Below are 15698 nucleotides of genomic sequence, written 5' to 3'. Positions count from 1 at the left end.
AACATAGACAAAACAGAGGTACTCATCATGGGCCCACACTCTGACGCCTGGAACAACACCTGGTGGTCTCTCCCTCCCCCACGGACCACGCACGCTACCTCGGAATCATCCTGGACTCCAAACTCAAAATGGACTGCCAGATCAACGCTACCACCTGCTACCACACTCTCCGCCTACTCTGAAAGACCTTCAAATGGATTCCCCTTAAACACATGAAAAACATCACCCACACCTTCATCAGCAGCAGACTAGACTATGGCAATGCAATCTACACCGGTATCAACAAGAACCTCACTGCAAAATCCAGAACGTCCAAAACGCCGCCGCCAGACTAGTCCACAACCTACCATGCCACTGCCACATCGGACAACACCTACAGACACTACACTGGCTATCAGTCGACAAGAGAATCACCTTCAAGCTTCTCACGCCCACAAACCCTTCCAGAACACCGGACCCCCCTACATGAACCACCACCTCACGTTCCACGCACCCCAAAGATCTCTCAGCTCAGCCCTGCTCTCCCTTGCGATGATACACCGGATCAAGAAGACCAGATCAGGAAGACGCTCCTTCCCCTCCTCGCTGCCAAGGAATGGAACTCTCTCCCTCTCCACCTCTGACAGACACCATCACTCCCCAAGTTCTTAAAAGAACTCAAGATCTGGCTCTTCGACGGAGATCAGTGATCTTCCGGGAGCTGCGCACCCCCATCCCTCCCCCCCCAAGTACCTTGAGACCCCTTCGGGTGAGTAGCTGCTCTTTATAAACCCTGATTGATTGGTTTCATCCTTTCAGTTGTAAGGACTATACCTATACTGCTGAGAAGAATCTCTGCTACTGCAGGGACGAGGAGATAAGACTGCCTAGCTTGGAGAAATCATACCCATTCAGCCAGAGAATGGATTCAGCAGGAATGCTTTACTGCAAGGAGATCTGAAACACCAAATCTGTTGAGACTGGAAGCTATGCCAGCAAGAAGTAGAGATGCCTGCACCCAGCATCACTACATATTCACCACAATCAGATGATCATGAGAGGCTCAAGTAGCTGTACATTGCACGACCGCAAGATCACAAGAGGCCAGTATATCCGGGTCAGTGAATCATTTCTTCAAGCGAACGAAGACTATGCATGGCTCTGTGCTCCCAACCGTAGAATATAACATAATTTCTTCAAGTGACGGTTGAATGTGAAGGCCTTTTGTCCAGCTTACCTCAGCCTCTACCAGCAGACAAACTGACTTAAAGAACAAACTTTTATTACACCTCTGTCACTGTCTAGCCTCCTGTTTGGCCCAGAATGTGACTTATGCTGCCTCCAATAACTTTCTGACTACTGCCCAGCAGTGCAGTTACTGTGTGTGACTAGAGCCACCCATGAAACTATAGACTGCCTGGTATCACACTGCGGTAACTCGATCACTTGTGAACAAAAATTGGCTATTGTCTTGGGATTATCCCAGTGACTATAAACCTTCTTATAGCGCTCATGTTGAAGACGCAGTTCTGTTACTGTCATTTAGGATACATAGTCAATAATGTTACTGGCATAAAACTTATAAAAGTTACTAGACATACTTCCGTAATGATAATGAAATCCTCATACTGTTGCAAAGGAGTAATACTTCTTGCAATCTATTTACTGCAAGCCATAAATGTGGAACCGGATCATCCCTTTGTCCGAAACCACCCTCCAAGTGGCATCTATGACTGTTAAATTCTGCCACCCTATGAAAGTCAATCCCTAAAAGGGAGGTAGTTGGTATTTCCATGAGCTTGCATGGGTCTGGAATTGTTTCTGCAATTTCAGGGGCAGTGGCAATGCTTGATACATAAATTGCTTAAGTGCCCTAGAGTTGTGCAGACCCTGAGCTGAACTAGAGTGGTTTTCTCATATATTGAAGTAGCTAGGGTTCCTAGACCAGATACAACATTTGAAATGATTCAAAAGACCTTTAGGCACGCCTTTGTACACACACACTGATAGAATACTGGCACCACAATTCAGGATGTGTACCTTGTCCTGTACAGGTCAGAAGCAAGTGTGCAGAAAGATAATCACTACATGGAAGGAGGAGGTGTTATATGGAACAATGTGCTATGGTAACACAACCTGCTTATGCTCTTACCATTTTAACAGTTCCCATAATTATGTTTAGCACATTTGATTAAAATCCTATTTATCAGCCTCAGATTTCAGAAATGGTTTTAATAGTTTCAAATAAGGAACGTTGTGGAAGAAAGTTCAGCTACATACTCCAGTCAAAACTTGCAGTCCTTAGCTTGGACATTGGAAGCTCTTAGTGACTAGTCAAAAGGGACTTATAAGGTCATGCAGGTCCATACCTTCATTACATCCCAAATTTCTATCAATTTCTAACCTTCTTTTGTCCTCATTCATTCATGGATTTTATATTTTGGGACAAGGGGAACTTACCTAAGCTATGGAGGTATCCAGCACTACTACTAAATACTTTTTTGAGGGATTATGTCCTCGAATCAACGTACTCGTAGCCCTCTGCTGCCCCCTCAGTTCCTTTGCGGTAGTATAGATTGAAGCTTTACATTAGTAAAAAAAATCTCTTTAAGGCAGATTTTGTAAACCCATTTGCTTCCTGAGTAAATGTATCTAGTCTATGTTTAAATTCCCAATGTAACTCAGCCAGGTAGCCAAACACTATGTAATCTTCTGAGTTTTTGCCTATTTCCAGCTTACCCCTTTTTATTATTATTCTCAAACGAAGACATAGCCTGTCATACACCAAAATTTACATTCCCCTAGGATTTTCTTTCCTTTTTACTTGCTCATTCTTCTTATACCTTTTTTCTAATGCTACTAATGATTCTAAATTATTTTAGTCTTCTTATTCTTTCTTTGTTTCAGATTAAAAGAACTCTGAGATCCTCACCTTTTCTGTTTTGACTTAAATGAGTTGCTTTAATATAATTGGTACATTTCTTCTCTGTTTTCTCGTCAAAGAGAATCCATAATATTCCCTGTGCTGAAGTAGTCGATACCCCCCACTTCTGTCTATCTGCTGATTCCTTTCCCAATGGTTGCAAAATGGATGTCAAATTATTTAATTTTGTGCTTCTGTACCAACTATTTGGCCATTAAAACCATCTCTAATGCAACAGCTGTATGCATCAAGTCAATCATGCTGAAGATCTCTTTTGAATCAGTTAGGGAGACATGGCTTACTAAAAATCTGAATTGAGAAGTCCTTACGTGCACTCTTTTTGGTTGAAATACTTACAGATAGTACTCCAATTTATTTGGTGCTACTCCATCCTAGCGTCTCGTCTTAACCCCTTCGACGCTGATGACGAGCTGGGCTCGTCATGGCGTAGCTTACTCGCACGCTGACGAGCCCAGCTCGTCACGTAAAGTGCGTTTCCGCAAAACCCAGCGTGCGAGCGGAATTCCGCTAGCGCGCATGCTGTTAAGGTGCCATCCTGTATGAAGTCCTTAGTGGCGCAGAGCAATTCTGTTCCAAAGGATGTGTGCACTTTTTTCCAAAACATTAAAATATAATCGTTTCTTCGTTAATTTATAATAATCAATTCTCTCTTTAGAATTTTTTCATCAAAATATTTAATTCATATTTTGGTTTCCATAGTTATTCAATGTTAGTCATACTTCATTATCTCCATACTTTTCATTCAGATTACATTTACCCAATGCATTTCGGGTCTGATGAATGACCCTTCCTCAGGGGTCTATAGGAAAGGAAATAAACAAACATTTTGAGCAAGTCTCTATCTACATAATGAACAGTCCTCTTAAACAGTTCCAGTAAGTAGTCAATCAATGGTTAAAAAACAAGATCTCAAAATTCATGCTATCGTAAAGCTATAGCTATCGTTATTCTTAAACGTACCCTTTTTAAGCGCTAAACATTCTGAAAGTATTGCGGCTGACTTACTTCCAAAGTAATCTGTGGGTGACTCCTGTGTTCCTCGTGTCAATGCGGTATGGAGGATGTGTGTTAGCCATAGTGTTCCTGATTATTTATTGAGTGAATTGATTGGTGTATTTTGTGTCACAAGGCCTTAGGTTAGGGGTTGTTATCTAACAGCTCTATGGACGCAAATAAACTGCGTGGTCGTCAAAAGATATCCCATTAAAATACATAATAGGATCCAGGTTAAAGTAAATAGTATGTTCCGGATTATAAGTATAGGTTTATGGTGAACATACTCATTTTATGACATTTTTTTTAGAAAAAAGATGGGTCACGTAATCGCTACTTTAGCCAATCTAACAATGTTTATCTTAAAGCTCAAGATAAACTTGAGTTATCGTATAGCTCATTGGTGCATTTTCAGATTCAGGGTTACTAGTGGTAAACAAAAATGGAAATTAAAAATAATGTTAAGTGATATATGTGTAGAAATGACTGAACTATTATCGATTCGAATCCAGGACGGTGACTAAATGTAGTGGCCATCTTTGGTGTATTTGGCTAAGTTTCCAAGTGCTATGTAAATAAAACTACCTCTGTCGGACATCTTTAAAGGGTAACTAGTTCTTGTGTTATTAATTATGTGCAAAACCTCAATTATGTAGCTTAGTGTGTTGACCAGTTCGGGTGGGTACTTTTTCAACATGAATTATGATTCATACTTTGATGCGTAACAGCTATGCAGGAATAAACACATGGTTACATTAGAATATCCTGTTAATTAATTGCAATTTATAAGAAACATGTCAGTTCTATCCTGTCGTTCATCCCTTGGGTGTACAGACTCCCCAATTTTTGGATCCAATAATACTCAGTCCTTAGTCTTTGTTTGTGTGGATCCATTTCGTTTCTTGGATGAATTACGTCCAAAATTGTGAATCTAAGTTGTGCTATATTATGTCCAGATTCAATCCAATGAGTGGCCACTGTTGATTTCAAGTTTTTTTGCCGAAATTTACTTTTATGTTCAGTGATTCTTATTTTAATTTTCCTCTCCGTTTGTCCTACATAGATTTTTCCGAATGGACATTTTATTCCATAGATTACATTTTTTGTGTCACACGTAAATGTGTGTTAGCGGAATTTTCTGCCCCGTCATGGGGTGAGTGAAGTTATTTCCCATGATGACCTTATTGCAGTGTGTACAATTTTCACACCTATGCATCCCTTTCCATGTTTCCTCAATGTTCTTTTTTTGTGTTGATAAAAGTTCTTTCAAATTCTTTGATCTGGTAGGCAAAAGTAATATCTTTAGAAAATAAGTTTTCCAGATACGGTTCTTGGGTGACCAGTGGCCAATGTTTCCTCCTAATGCTTCTGATTTTATGTGCTTTTGCCGAATATTTCAGAGCACATACTGTCAATTTTTCATTCGTTTTTGTTTTACTTTGAAGTAAAATTGCTCTTCCCATGTTGATGACTTTTGTTTTAGAATTTTCTAGGATTTGCTTGGGGTATCCTCTTTTCACGTATCTTTTGATCTGTCTGTCTATTGTTGTTGAGAAATCTTGGGGAACTGATGCGATTCTCTTCTGTCGAATGAATTGTGATAGAGGGAGGTGTTTCTTGAGTGAGATCTGATACAAGCTTTTAAAATGTAAACAGCTGTTTCGATCTGTGCTCTTGGTGTATACATTGGTTTTTATCTGATTGTTTTCTATGGTAATCTTTACATCTAGAAATGGTAGTTGATGATTATTGATTTGATGAGTGAATTTGATCCGTTCGGGACATGAGTTCAGTTGCATGATGTTTTCCAGTAATTTGTTTTTTTCACCTTTCCATGAAATGAAAATGTCATCTATATACCGTTTGAACAATGTCAGACCTTGTTGCAATTCCGATTGTTTAAAATATGGTCTAGTTCAAATTTGGCCATGTAGATATTCGCGTAGGAAGGTGCTCCCGCAAATCCCATTGATGTTCCACTGCATTGTTTAAAGAAAGTGTCTTCCCATTGAAAGTAACTATGAAATAGGGCATAGTGTAATAGTTCAAGTAAAAAACCTTATCTGAATTTTTGATTTCTTGTTGTAATGAGCGCCATTCCATAGCTTTCAGTCCTTCGTTGTGTGGGATTGAAGTGTAGAGGGCTGTTACATCTATTGAGCACAACCATATGTTGTCATAGTTGGTGAGGTCAACAGTTTGCAGCATGTGCAAGAATGCAGTAGTGTCTTTAATGTGTGTTTGCCAGCTTTGTACTAGTGGTTGTAAGAACCAGTCTAGGTATTGACCTAGAGGTTCTGAAAGTGATCCGCAGGCTGAAACTATTGGTCTGAACTGTGGTTTTAGTGCATTCTTGTGCATTTTGGGTAGCATATAGAATTTTGGTCTGCGTGGGTACTTTATATTCAGAAATGTGTACGTTCTCTCTGTTATCCAGTTCATTTGTAATGCATGGTCTAGTATTGTTTTAAGTGTAGCCATGAAACTGTTGGTAGGGTCTTGATCTAGTTTACGGTAGATTTCAGTTTCCTGTAGATGATTCCATACACTGGTTTCATAGTAATCAATATTCATCACAACAAGGGCTCCCCCTATGTCTGCTCTTTGTATAGTTATGTTGGTCTTTTCTGTTAGACTTTTTAATGTACTCCATTCATTCTTTGAGAAATTACTCTGTGATCCCATTTTGAAATTAATTGTTTTGATTTCCGACATTATTACTCTTTCAAATGCGTCTGTGGTTTTATGTGAGGTAGGGGCACAAAAAGCACTTTTGGCTTTAAATACTTGAACATCTTTGTCGGGTTCCGATGGATGAATGTTATTGAAGACGTTTTTTAGACGCAAATTTCTCAGAAATTTAAAAATTGCCATTTCAGTTTCTTGGACATTGGATTTATAAGTTGGTACAAATGTCAATCCTTTATTGAGTAATGATGTTTGCGCTTTTGTTGTGTATCTGATATATTCATGACAAGCCTGTCTTCTTGGTTTTCGACCTCATTTCTCTTTCTTCCTCGGTCTCTTGTTTTTTCTTTTTCCCCTCCGGGTTTTGCTGAAGGCGCGTTGTTTGCTGCCGGACTTGTCAATAAAAAAGACGGTTTGTTGGGTTTATCTGTTGATGCTCCCTGAGAAGTGCTTGCCAAAGGTCTTCGATTTTGTGTTGTATCTGAATCTGATACTACACTTTCCTGTGATGAATTAGTATTGTTTTTTGGTGATTGCCATTTCCTTTGATGATATATGTCTGCCCAAGAATAAACCTCTTCCAGTTTGTAATCTATAGTGTCTCGTCTATATTTTTTTACTTTTCTGTCATGTATCTCTTTTGCGTATTTCTCAAGTTTCAAGTTTATGTCATCGAGTGTTGTTTGTAAATCCTCATGTTTAGCCAGTTCGTTTTTTATACCAGCTAATTCTTCTTCTACAGCTTTTAATTCTTTAGATAATTCTTCCACAATGAGCAGAATCAGATCTAACGAACATTTGTTCAGAATCTGGTACCATTTTTCTAGAAATGCCTTATTGTTCCTGCATAACATTGGTTTTAATGCAATCCGCAATCCTCTTGGAATCCGTTTATTTTTATGGTACTGTATGAGAGTTGTAGCGTGTAACCGTTGATTTATTTCTCGTTTGCTTACATATTCCAGTTGTTTCAATAATTGATTAACCGTACTTAGTTGTGGACTGAATGCTCTGGTTTCCTGGATCAATCTGTATATTTGTTCTGCTTCCTCTGATGTAAAGGCTAGTGTTTCTGCTTTATTTGTGGTTATTTGTGCTATTTCTTCCATTTTCTGGTTGGTGCACCCGGAGGGTGGGTAGACTTAATAGTAACTTGAATTGAGAAGTACTTCCGTGCTCTATTTTTGGTTGAAATACTTACAGACAGTACTCCAATTTATTTGGTGCTACTCCATCCCAGCGCTTCGTCTTAAGGTGCCATCATGTATGAAGTCCTAAGTGGTGCAGAGCAATTCTGTTCCAAAGTTTAATCGTTTCTTCGTTATTTATAATAATCAATTCTCTCTCTTTTGAATTTTTTCATTAAAATATTTATTTCATATTTTGGTTTCCATAGTTATTCAATGTTATTCATACTTCATTATATCCATACTTTTCATTCAGATTACATTTTACCCAATGCATTTCGGGTCTGATGAATGACCCTTCCTCAGGGGTCTATAGGAAAGGAAAGAAACAGAAACATTTTGGTCTAGTCTCTATCTACATAATAAACTCTTAAACAGTTCTAGTAAGTTGTCAATCAATGGTTAAAAAACAAGATCTCAAAATTCATGCTATCGTAAAGCTATAGCTATCGTTATTCTTAAACGTACCCTTTTCAAGCGCTAAGCATTCTGAAAGTATTGCAGCTGACTTACTTCCAAAGTAATCTGTGGGTGACACCCGTGTTCCTCGTGTCAACACGGTATGGAGTATTTATTGAGTAAATTGATTGGTGCATTTTGTGTCACATGACCTTAGGTTAGGGGTTGTTATCTAACAGATCTATGGACGCAAATTAACTGCGTGGTCTTCAAAAGATATCCCGTTAAAATACATAATAGGATCCAGGTTAAAGTAAATAGTATGTCCCGGATTATAAGTATAAGTTTATGGTGAACATACTCATTTTATGACCTTCTTTTTTAGAAAAAAGATGGGCCACGTGATCTCTACTTTAGCCAATCTAACAATGTTTATCTTAAAGCTCAAGATAAACTTGAGTTATCCTATAGCCCATTGGTGCATGTTCAGATTCAGGATTACTAGTGGTAAACAAAAATGGAAATTAAGAGGGAGGAGCCAAGACGGCATCCAAAATGGCAGCTTAGAAGCCCGGCTCCGCCGCTCGCCCTCTCCCTCCCTGACATCCTGCAATCGATCCTGAGTCCACACCATACCCCCACGCGGCTGAAGTAGCGCGATGCCCGACCGTGCAACTCCGAGCTCGCGATCTCCTCAGATGGCCGAGAAACATCGTTGCAAAGATTGCGGCCTGTGACGGCTGTGAGCCGGGACCTCGAGCTGTGACGTAGCCGGGGTGGAATTGAATAACAGCGGCCGCGGCCGAGTGGAGATGACCGGTGGGGCCCCTCCCCCCCGGAGGTCGCGGCTCGTGTGTTTTTGCTAGCAGACGCGAACGGAGAGCAGTGCAAGTGCTCGGAACCTCGCGGCACGCATCTGGCTGCTTTTCTATTCGCCGGAGGTCCCGAGACCAGACGACAGTCTAGCCGCCCACATTGGTCTTCTTCGGTGGGATGCCCGGGATAACCTGGCCCTCAGTGAGACAGCCCGCCGGCAGCGGCTGGCGTCGGATTATGGATCTCCCCCGAGCATGGCGGGCTAGAGGTTGGTGAAGCTGTATTTCTGATGGTCCTCAATAATCTCACTCCAACCCCAACACAGACTACCTGGTGATACTGATACCCCGGATGCCTGATACGATGTTTACTGTCTTGCCTGGGTGCTCCCCAGGGGCGAGGAACATTGCAGCCGACGACGTCGGAGAAAGGGAGTACACACTGGGAGATGTCCTTTCGGCTATCCATGATTTTCATTCCTCCCTGGGCGGTATATTGTTGGCCCTCCACGACTGGCTAGTGTCTATTGTTCCTGATATTGGACCTGGAGGCACAGATGGGAGTATGAAAGGTCGGGCGCTTGTCGATGTTCAGTTATTTGTCACCATGGACTCCCCTGGGCGTAAAGTGCTGGATTTCAAGAACAGTGAGCCTGCCGACCGGATTTGCACGACCGACATTCATTTTGGATTTCTGACAGATGTGCTCGCAACCAAAGAGCACTGCCGGGCCCTTTCACTATTGGACAGTGGTTACTGGCGAAGCGATTTTGTCACAGATCGTCTGCCGCCGCTGGGCCCCTGGGTGGCTCCTAAGAAGAAGTTTTGGTCACAGAGATCGCCTGCCTGTGGAATTGCTGGGCTGGAATGTTTGTTTATTCTTGCTCGGACTGGCCAGGGATGAGCATCGCATAATTGTTTTCCGGGCCTGTTGAATCTGGTGATGACGCAGGACTTTGCTTATTATTGTGATTGTGGGGGTGTGAGACGGACACATGATGATAGCTGCTTCCTTTTCGGGGAGCTTACATTCTCTCCTGGGATGTGGTGAGGTGGGGGGGGGGGGGGCAGGGGACGGGTGCAAGGGTCCTCCTCCCCTTTTTTTCGTAACTGGGGTTTTCGTGGGCGGGTTGACAGGCATGCCTATAGGGGGGGGTGGGCGGGTTGACAGGCATGCCTATAGGGGGGGTGGGCCATAGCCTTCTGCTGGTATGCAGGGTGGGGGTTGGGGGATGAGGTCTGTTTCATTTCTCTTTTGTTCTATGGCCCTTACTCTTTTTCCTTATCTTCGTTCTTTCTTTGTTTCTTCTCACTTTTGCTTGGATGGGGGGGTCCGGTCTTGTTCTTTTTTGGGGCTGGGATTTTGCTATGTGCGTTTGCGTCCCTTTTATAATGCTTGTTGACCATACGGGTAGGCATCGAGTTAGCGCATAGTGATTGTAAGCTGACTTCTTCTGATTCCCATGTTTTTGAGGCAACCTTGAATTCACGCTTGTATAGAAGGCGAATATCCTATTCCGCAAATGGCTCTAAATACATTTTGCTTGATTGCATGTCCACGGATCTTTCTTCCCTTAGTACAAAATGGAATCCTCTTATATCCTGATATTTAGTGGACACGCTTCCATGTCAATCCTGTTTTATCGATTTGCTGTGGCTCCGGACCTGGAGATGCTGAACTATGTTACTTTGCTCTGTAATGGTTTTGACTATCTAGCGGCCGGCCTGAGGGGTTGTAGGCCCATACCTGTATTGTCTGAAGCGATATTTCTGAGGTTTCCCGAATAAATTTTTTTTTTTTTTAAATGGAAATTAAAAAAAATGTTAAGTGACATGTGTAGAAATGACTGAACTGTTATCGATTCAAATCCAGGACGGTGACTAAATGTAGTGGCCATCTTTGGTGGTTTCGGCTAAGTTTCCAAGTGCTATGTAAATAAAACTACCTCTGTCGGCCATCTTTAAAGGGTAACTAGTTCTTGTGTTATTAATTATGTGCAAAACTCAATTATGTAGCTTAGTGTGTTGACCAGTTCGGGCGGGTACTTTTTCAACATGAATTATGATTCATACTTTGATGCGCAAAAGGTATGCAGGAATAAAGACATGGTTACATTAGAAGATCCTGTTAATTAATTGCAATTTATAAGAAACATGCCAGTTCTATCCTGTCGTTCATTCCTTGGGGGTACAGACTCCCCAATTTTTGGATACAATAATACTCGGTCCTTAGTCTTTGTTTGTGTGGATCCATTTCGTTTCTTGGATGAATTACTTCCAAAATCGTGAATCTAAGTTGTGCTATATTATGTCCAGATTCAATCCAATGAGTGGCCCCTGTTGATTTCAAGTTTTTTTGCGGAATATTCCTTTTATGTTCAGTGATTCTTATTTTAATTTTCCTCTCTGTTTGTCCTACATAGATTTTTCCACATGGACATTTTATTCCTTAGATTACATTTTTTGTGGCTCACGTACGTGAGTGGGTTAGCGGAATTTTCTGCCCCATCATGGGGTGAGTGAAGTTATTTCCTATGATGACATTATTGCATCGTGTACAATTTTCACACCTTTGCATCCCTTTCCGTGTTTCCTTAATGTTCTCCTTTTTTGTGTTGATACAAGTTCTTTCAAATTCTTTGATCTGGTATAGGCAAAAGTAATATCTTTAGAAAATAAGTTTTCCCGATCAGGTTCTTGGGTGATCAGTGGCCAATGTTTCCTCATAATGCTTCTGATTTTATGTGCTTTTGCCGCATATTTCAGAGCACATACTGTCAATTTTTCATTGGTTTTTGTTTTACTTTGAAGTAAAATGGCTCTTCCCATGTTGATGACTTTTGTTTTAGAATCTTCTAGGATTTACTTGGGGTATCCTTGGGGATCTGATGTGATTCTCGTCTGTCGAATGAATTGTGATAGAGGGAGGTGTTTGAGTGAGATCGGAGGAAAGCTTTTAAAATGTAAACAGCTGTTTCGATCTGTACTCTTGGTGTATACATTGGTTTTTATCTGATTATTTTTTATGGTAATCATTACATCTAGAAATGGTAGTTGATGATTATTGATTTGATGAGTGAATTTGATCAGTTCGTGACATAAGTTCAGTTGTATGTTGTTTTCCAGTAATTTGTTTTTTTCATCTTTCCATAAAATGAAAAGGTCACCTATATACCGTTTGAACAGTATCAGACCTTGTTGCCAATTCGGATTGTTTAAAACATGGTCTAGTTCAAATTTGGACATGTAGATATTCGCGTAGGAAGGTGCTTCCACAAATCCCATTGATGTTCATCTGCATTGCTCAAAGAAAGTGTCTTTCCATTGAAAGTAACTATGAAATAGGGCATAGTGTAATAGTTCAAGTAAAAAAACCTTATCTGAATTTTTGATTTCTTGTAATGAGCGCCATTCCATAGCTTTCATTCCTTCGTTGTGTGGGATTGAAGTGTAGAGGGCTGTTACATCTATTGAGCACAAACATATGTTGTCATAGTCGGTGAGGTCAACAGTTTGCAGCATGTGCAAGAATGCAGTAGTGTCTTTAATGTGTGTTTGCCAACTTTGTACTAGTGGTTGTAAGAACCAGTCTAGGTATTGACCTAGAGGTTCTGAAGTGCTCCGCAGGCTGAAACTATTGGTCTGAACGGTGGTTTTATTGCGTTCTTATGCATTTTGGGTAGCATATAGAATTTTGGTCTGCGTGGGTACTTTATAGTCAGAAATTTGTAGGTTTTTCTCTGTTATCCAGTTCATTTGTAATGCATGGTCTAGTATTGTTTTAAGTGTAGCCATGAAACTGTTGGTAGGGTCTTGATCTAGTTTACGGTAGATTTCAGTTTCCTGTAGATGATTCCATACACTGGTTTCATAGTAACCAGTATTCCTCACAACAAGGGCTCCCCCTTCGTTTGCTCTTGGTCTTTTCTGTTAGACTTTTTAATGTACTCCATTCATTCTTTGAGAAATTACTTTGTGATCCTCCTTTGAAATTAATTGTTTTGATTTCCGACATTATTCCTAAAAATCGGCACATGGCTATGGTGACCTGGTATGACGGGCCTCACTTTAACTTCTCAACGTTATTGTTCCATAGCTATTGTATGTCACACAATTTATCACTAGTAAAGCAACGTATTGTGGTAGTCCGGTATTTTCTCAGCAGGTTTTGGACATTGTTCTCCTTGCTCCATACGCACTAGCAAATTGTCTGGCAAGGTAATAGAACATGTCAAGACGGAAGACATTCTTAGACTTTCTAAGAAAGCACGCCAATAACATACTCTCCATTGTAAGTTTTAGTCCAAGGTTTCTGTTGGGCTTGATTCTGCTGCACTGGAGGGTCAGAAATCTGTTTTGGGCCCAATACCTTGCATTGATAACTATCAGTTTGAGGAATATTTTTCTCCATTTCCACTGAACTTGTATGTTGCTCTGATAATTTGATACATCTACCCAATCTTGGCTAGATGTAGCAAATTACTTAATAGTTTTCTACAATTATGTCCCCAACTGACAATTTAGAACAGTAAAAAAGCTCAAAAGTGATTTACCATGTCCATGATTCCTGGGATTAATCAGTGATAATTCAATATACAAAATGTAGCAGTGGGTCACACAAACAGTATAAACTCGGAGACAGCCCAGAAGGACGTCAGGAGTACCGACTGGAAGAGCGGTGCTCCAATTAGCTGCGCTGTGGCCAGGTGAGACACCAAAAGTATCCGGCTGGGAAGAGGACTTCCCTGGGTGAGAATTTAAAATGTTCCTTCTCAGAGCTTTTCCGGACTAAACTGATTCACAGGGACCTCATCCAAAGCCTATCCAAGGTCATTGAGCCCTTTTCTGAAACAGCCTGCTGCTTCGCCATATTGAAGGATTTTGATTTCCAGAAAAAAGACAAAGTCCTCAGGTCAACCTTCCGGTTGGGATAAACCCGGTTGGTGTTTCTGATCTACGCTTCATCAAGGTTGGTCTCAAATCGCACCAAAGTCCCGGTCTACTGTGACCAGTGGACTGCAGTTGGAGCTTGCCACTTTTTGGTGCCATTTTCAATTAAAGCCTAAAAAATAATTTCTTCAGTTACCCTTGTTTATTGTCATTTTGTTCACAATTTTTTTTAACTGAGTTTCATTAAGTTTTTCATAGAAACAATCAACTGTATAGTGCAAACCATCAAGGACAGTTCCAGTCAAATACACACATACAGTAATCTCAAGCAGATCATTTGAATCCAAAGTATGCCCTAAAACTTCTCATGTTTGTCTTGGCATCCTCATGCAACATGGGTGGACTCCTCCACTTTTACACACCAATTCATCGCTTTGCGCCATGCAGCTAGCACAAGTGGGGTGGCAGAGTTCCACATTTGGTCAATATCCCGTTTAGCCATTAGCATCCCCAGTCTCACCAAAGATCGTTCATTCCTGAATCCCCCCACATCTTCTAGTAAATCAAATAGTGTTATACGTGATGAGGTTGATAGGACATTCAAGAAACGAGACAAGAGATTTAGAAAACGGCTCCCCGATAGCTTCCAATCACAGGACAGGCAACATGGAAGAAATGTGCCCACTCTTCGCTACAGTGGGGGCATTCCTAAAAGGGGCATTTACCTGCCTTCCATAGCCACACTGGAGTCAGGTAAGTAATTTGTAAAGATTTGAATTGGATCAGGCAGAACTGGGGGAGATCGCCTGTCTTCTTGGTCCCATGAGATTTTTCCTCCATTCAATGTTCTCCGGGGGCCTACCAAGATCTCCATTTCTCCTTCACCGAAACAAAGAGGTCTGGCGAGTTGATAACTAATGATTTATGCATGCAGGAGATACCTCTCCCTGTCCCAAGGCCCCCATGAGTAACCAAGCCTCCAGGGGGCTGAATTTGTGTTTCTCCCCCAAAAACTCCTGGTGGGACATCAGGGCATGCCGGAGTTGAAAGAACTTATAGAACTGGGATCTATGTACGGTAAAGTGAGTTTGTAATTCTTGGTATGATCACATGTGAGATTCTTGCCACCCATTACCCCAAATGGGACATACAGATAGATCTCACTTACCAAAGTCCTCCAGGCAAGCTACCTGGCCAAGCAGTTTACCTCTCCAAAGTGGGATCTGGAGAGTAATCTTGCCATCACTCCCTGTCCATCTCGTTGCCAACATCCCCACTAATAAAACTCTGGGAGAGAGCGGACCATGGGTGCTTCATAAAATCCGGTCTGGTATATCGACCATCACATAAAGGTTACTTCACCCCTAGAGGAAGGGTCCTCCCATACCATTTGAGCCAATCATTCAGAATTACAAGCTGGGAGGCCCAGTGGTACAACTAGACATCTGTCGCTGCTATGCTCCCATCAAAGGTGGACTGAACGCACTTATCAAAGTCAGGCATCTTGTTTAACTTACTCACAAGCTTAGAACATAAGTGGGCTCTGAATATAATAAACATTTACAATCAACCCACTTCAAATTAAATAAGGTTATCAAGAATATTAAATCAATTATTTTAAACGAAATGCACCATGTTCCGGTACCCGATTCCATCAACACAGGAAACTTTAACATGAACCTGATTAGCTCTGGTACATTTGATGACTTTCTTATCCTACAGAATGACTACTGGAATACAGCCCCAGGTGTCAAACTACAACACCGTAAGGATAACCACAGGGAGAAATTTGTGTCAGACATT

General features: G+C 41.1%; 1 protein-coding gene across 7 annotated transcripts in view; it reads right to left on the bottom strand.

Annotated features, from left to right (window-relative positions):
• PPIP5K1 (diphosphoinositol pentakisphosphate kinase 1) overlaps positions 1 to 15698 on the bottom strand; it is a 1319084-nt gene that overhangs the window by 1283343 nt on the left and 20043 nt on the right. The window lies entirely within an intron of this gene.

This window comes from Lissotriton vulgaris, chromosome 2_1, assembly GCF_964263255.1.
Source record: "Lissotriton vulgaris chromosome 2_1, aLisVul1.2, whole genome shotgun sequence".
In the NCBI taxonomy this organism is placed as follows: domain Eukaryota; kingdom Metazoa; phylum Chordata; class Amphibia; order Caudata; family Salamandridae; genus Lissotriton; species Lissotriton vulgaris.
This window is presented reverse-complemented; position numbering and strand designations above follow the sequence as displayed.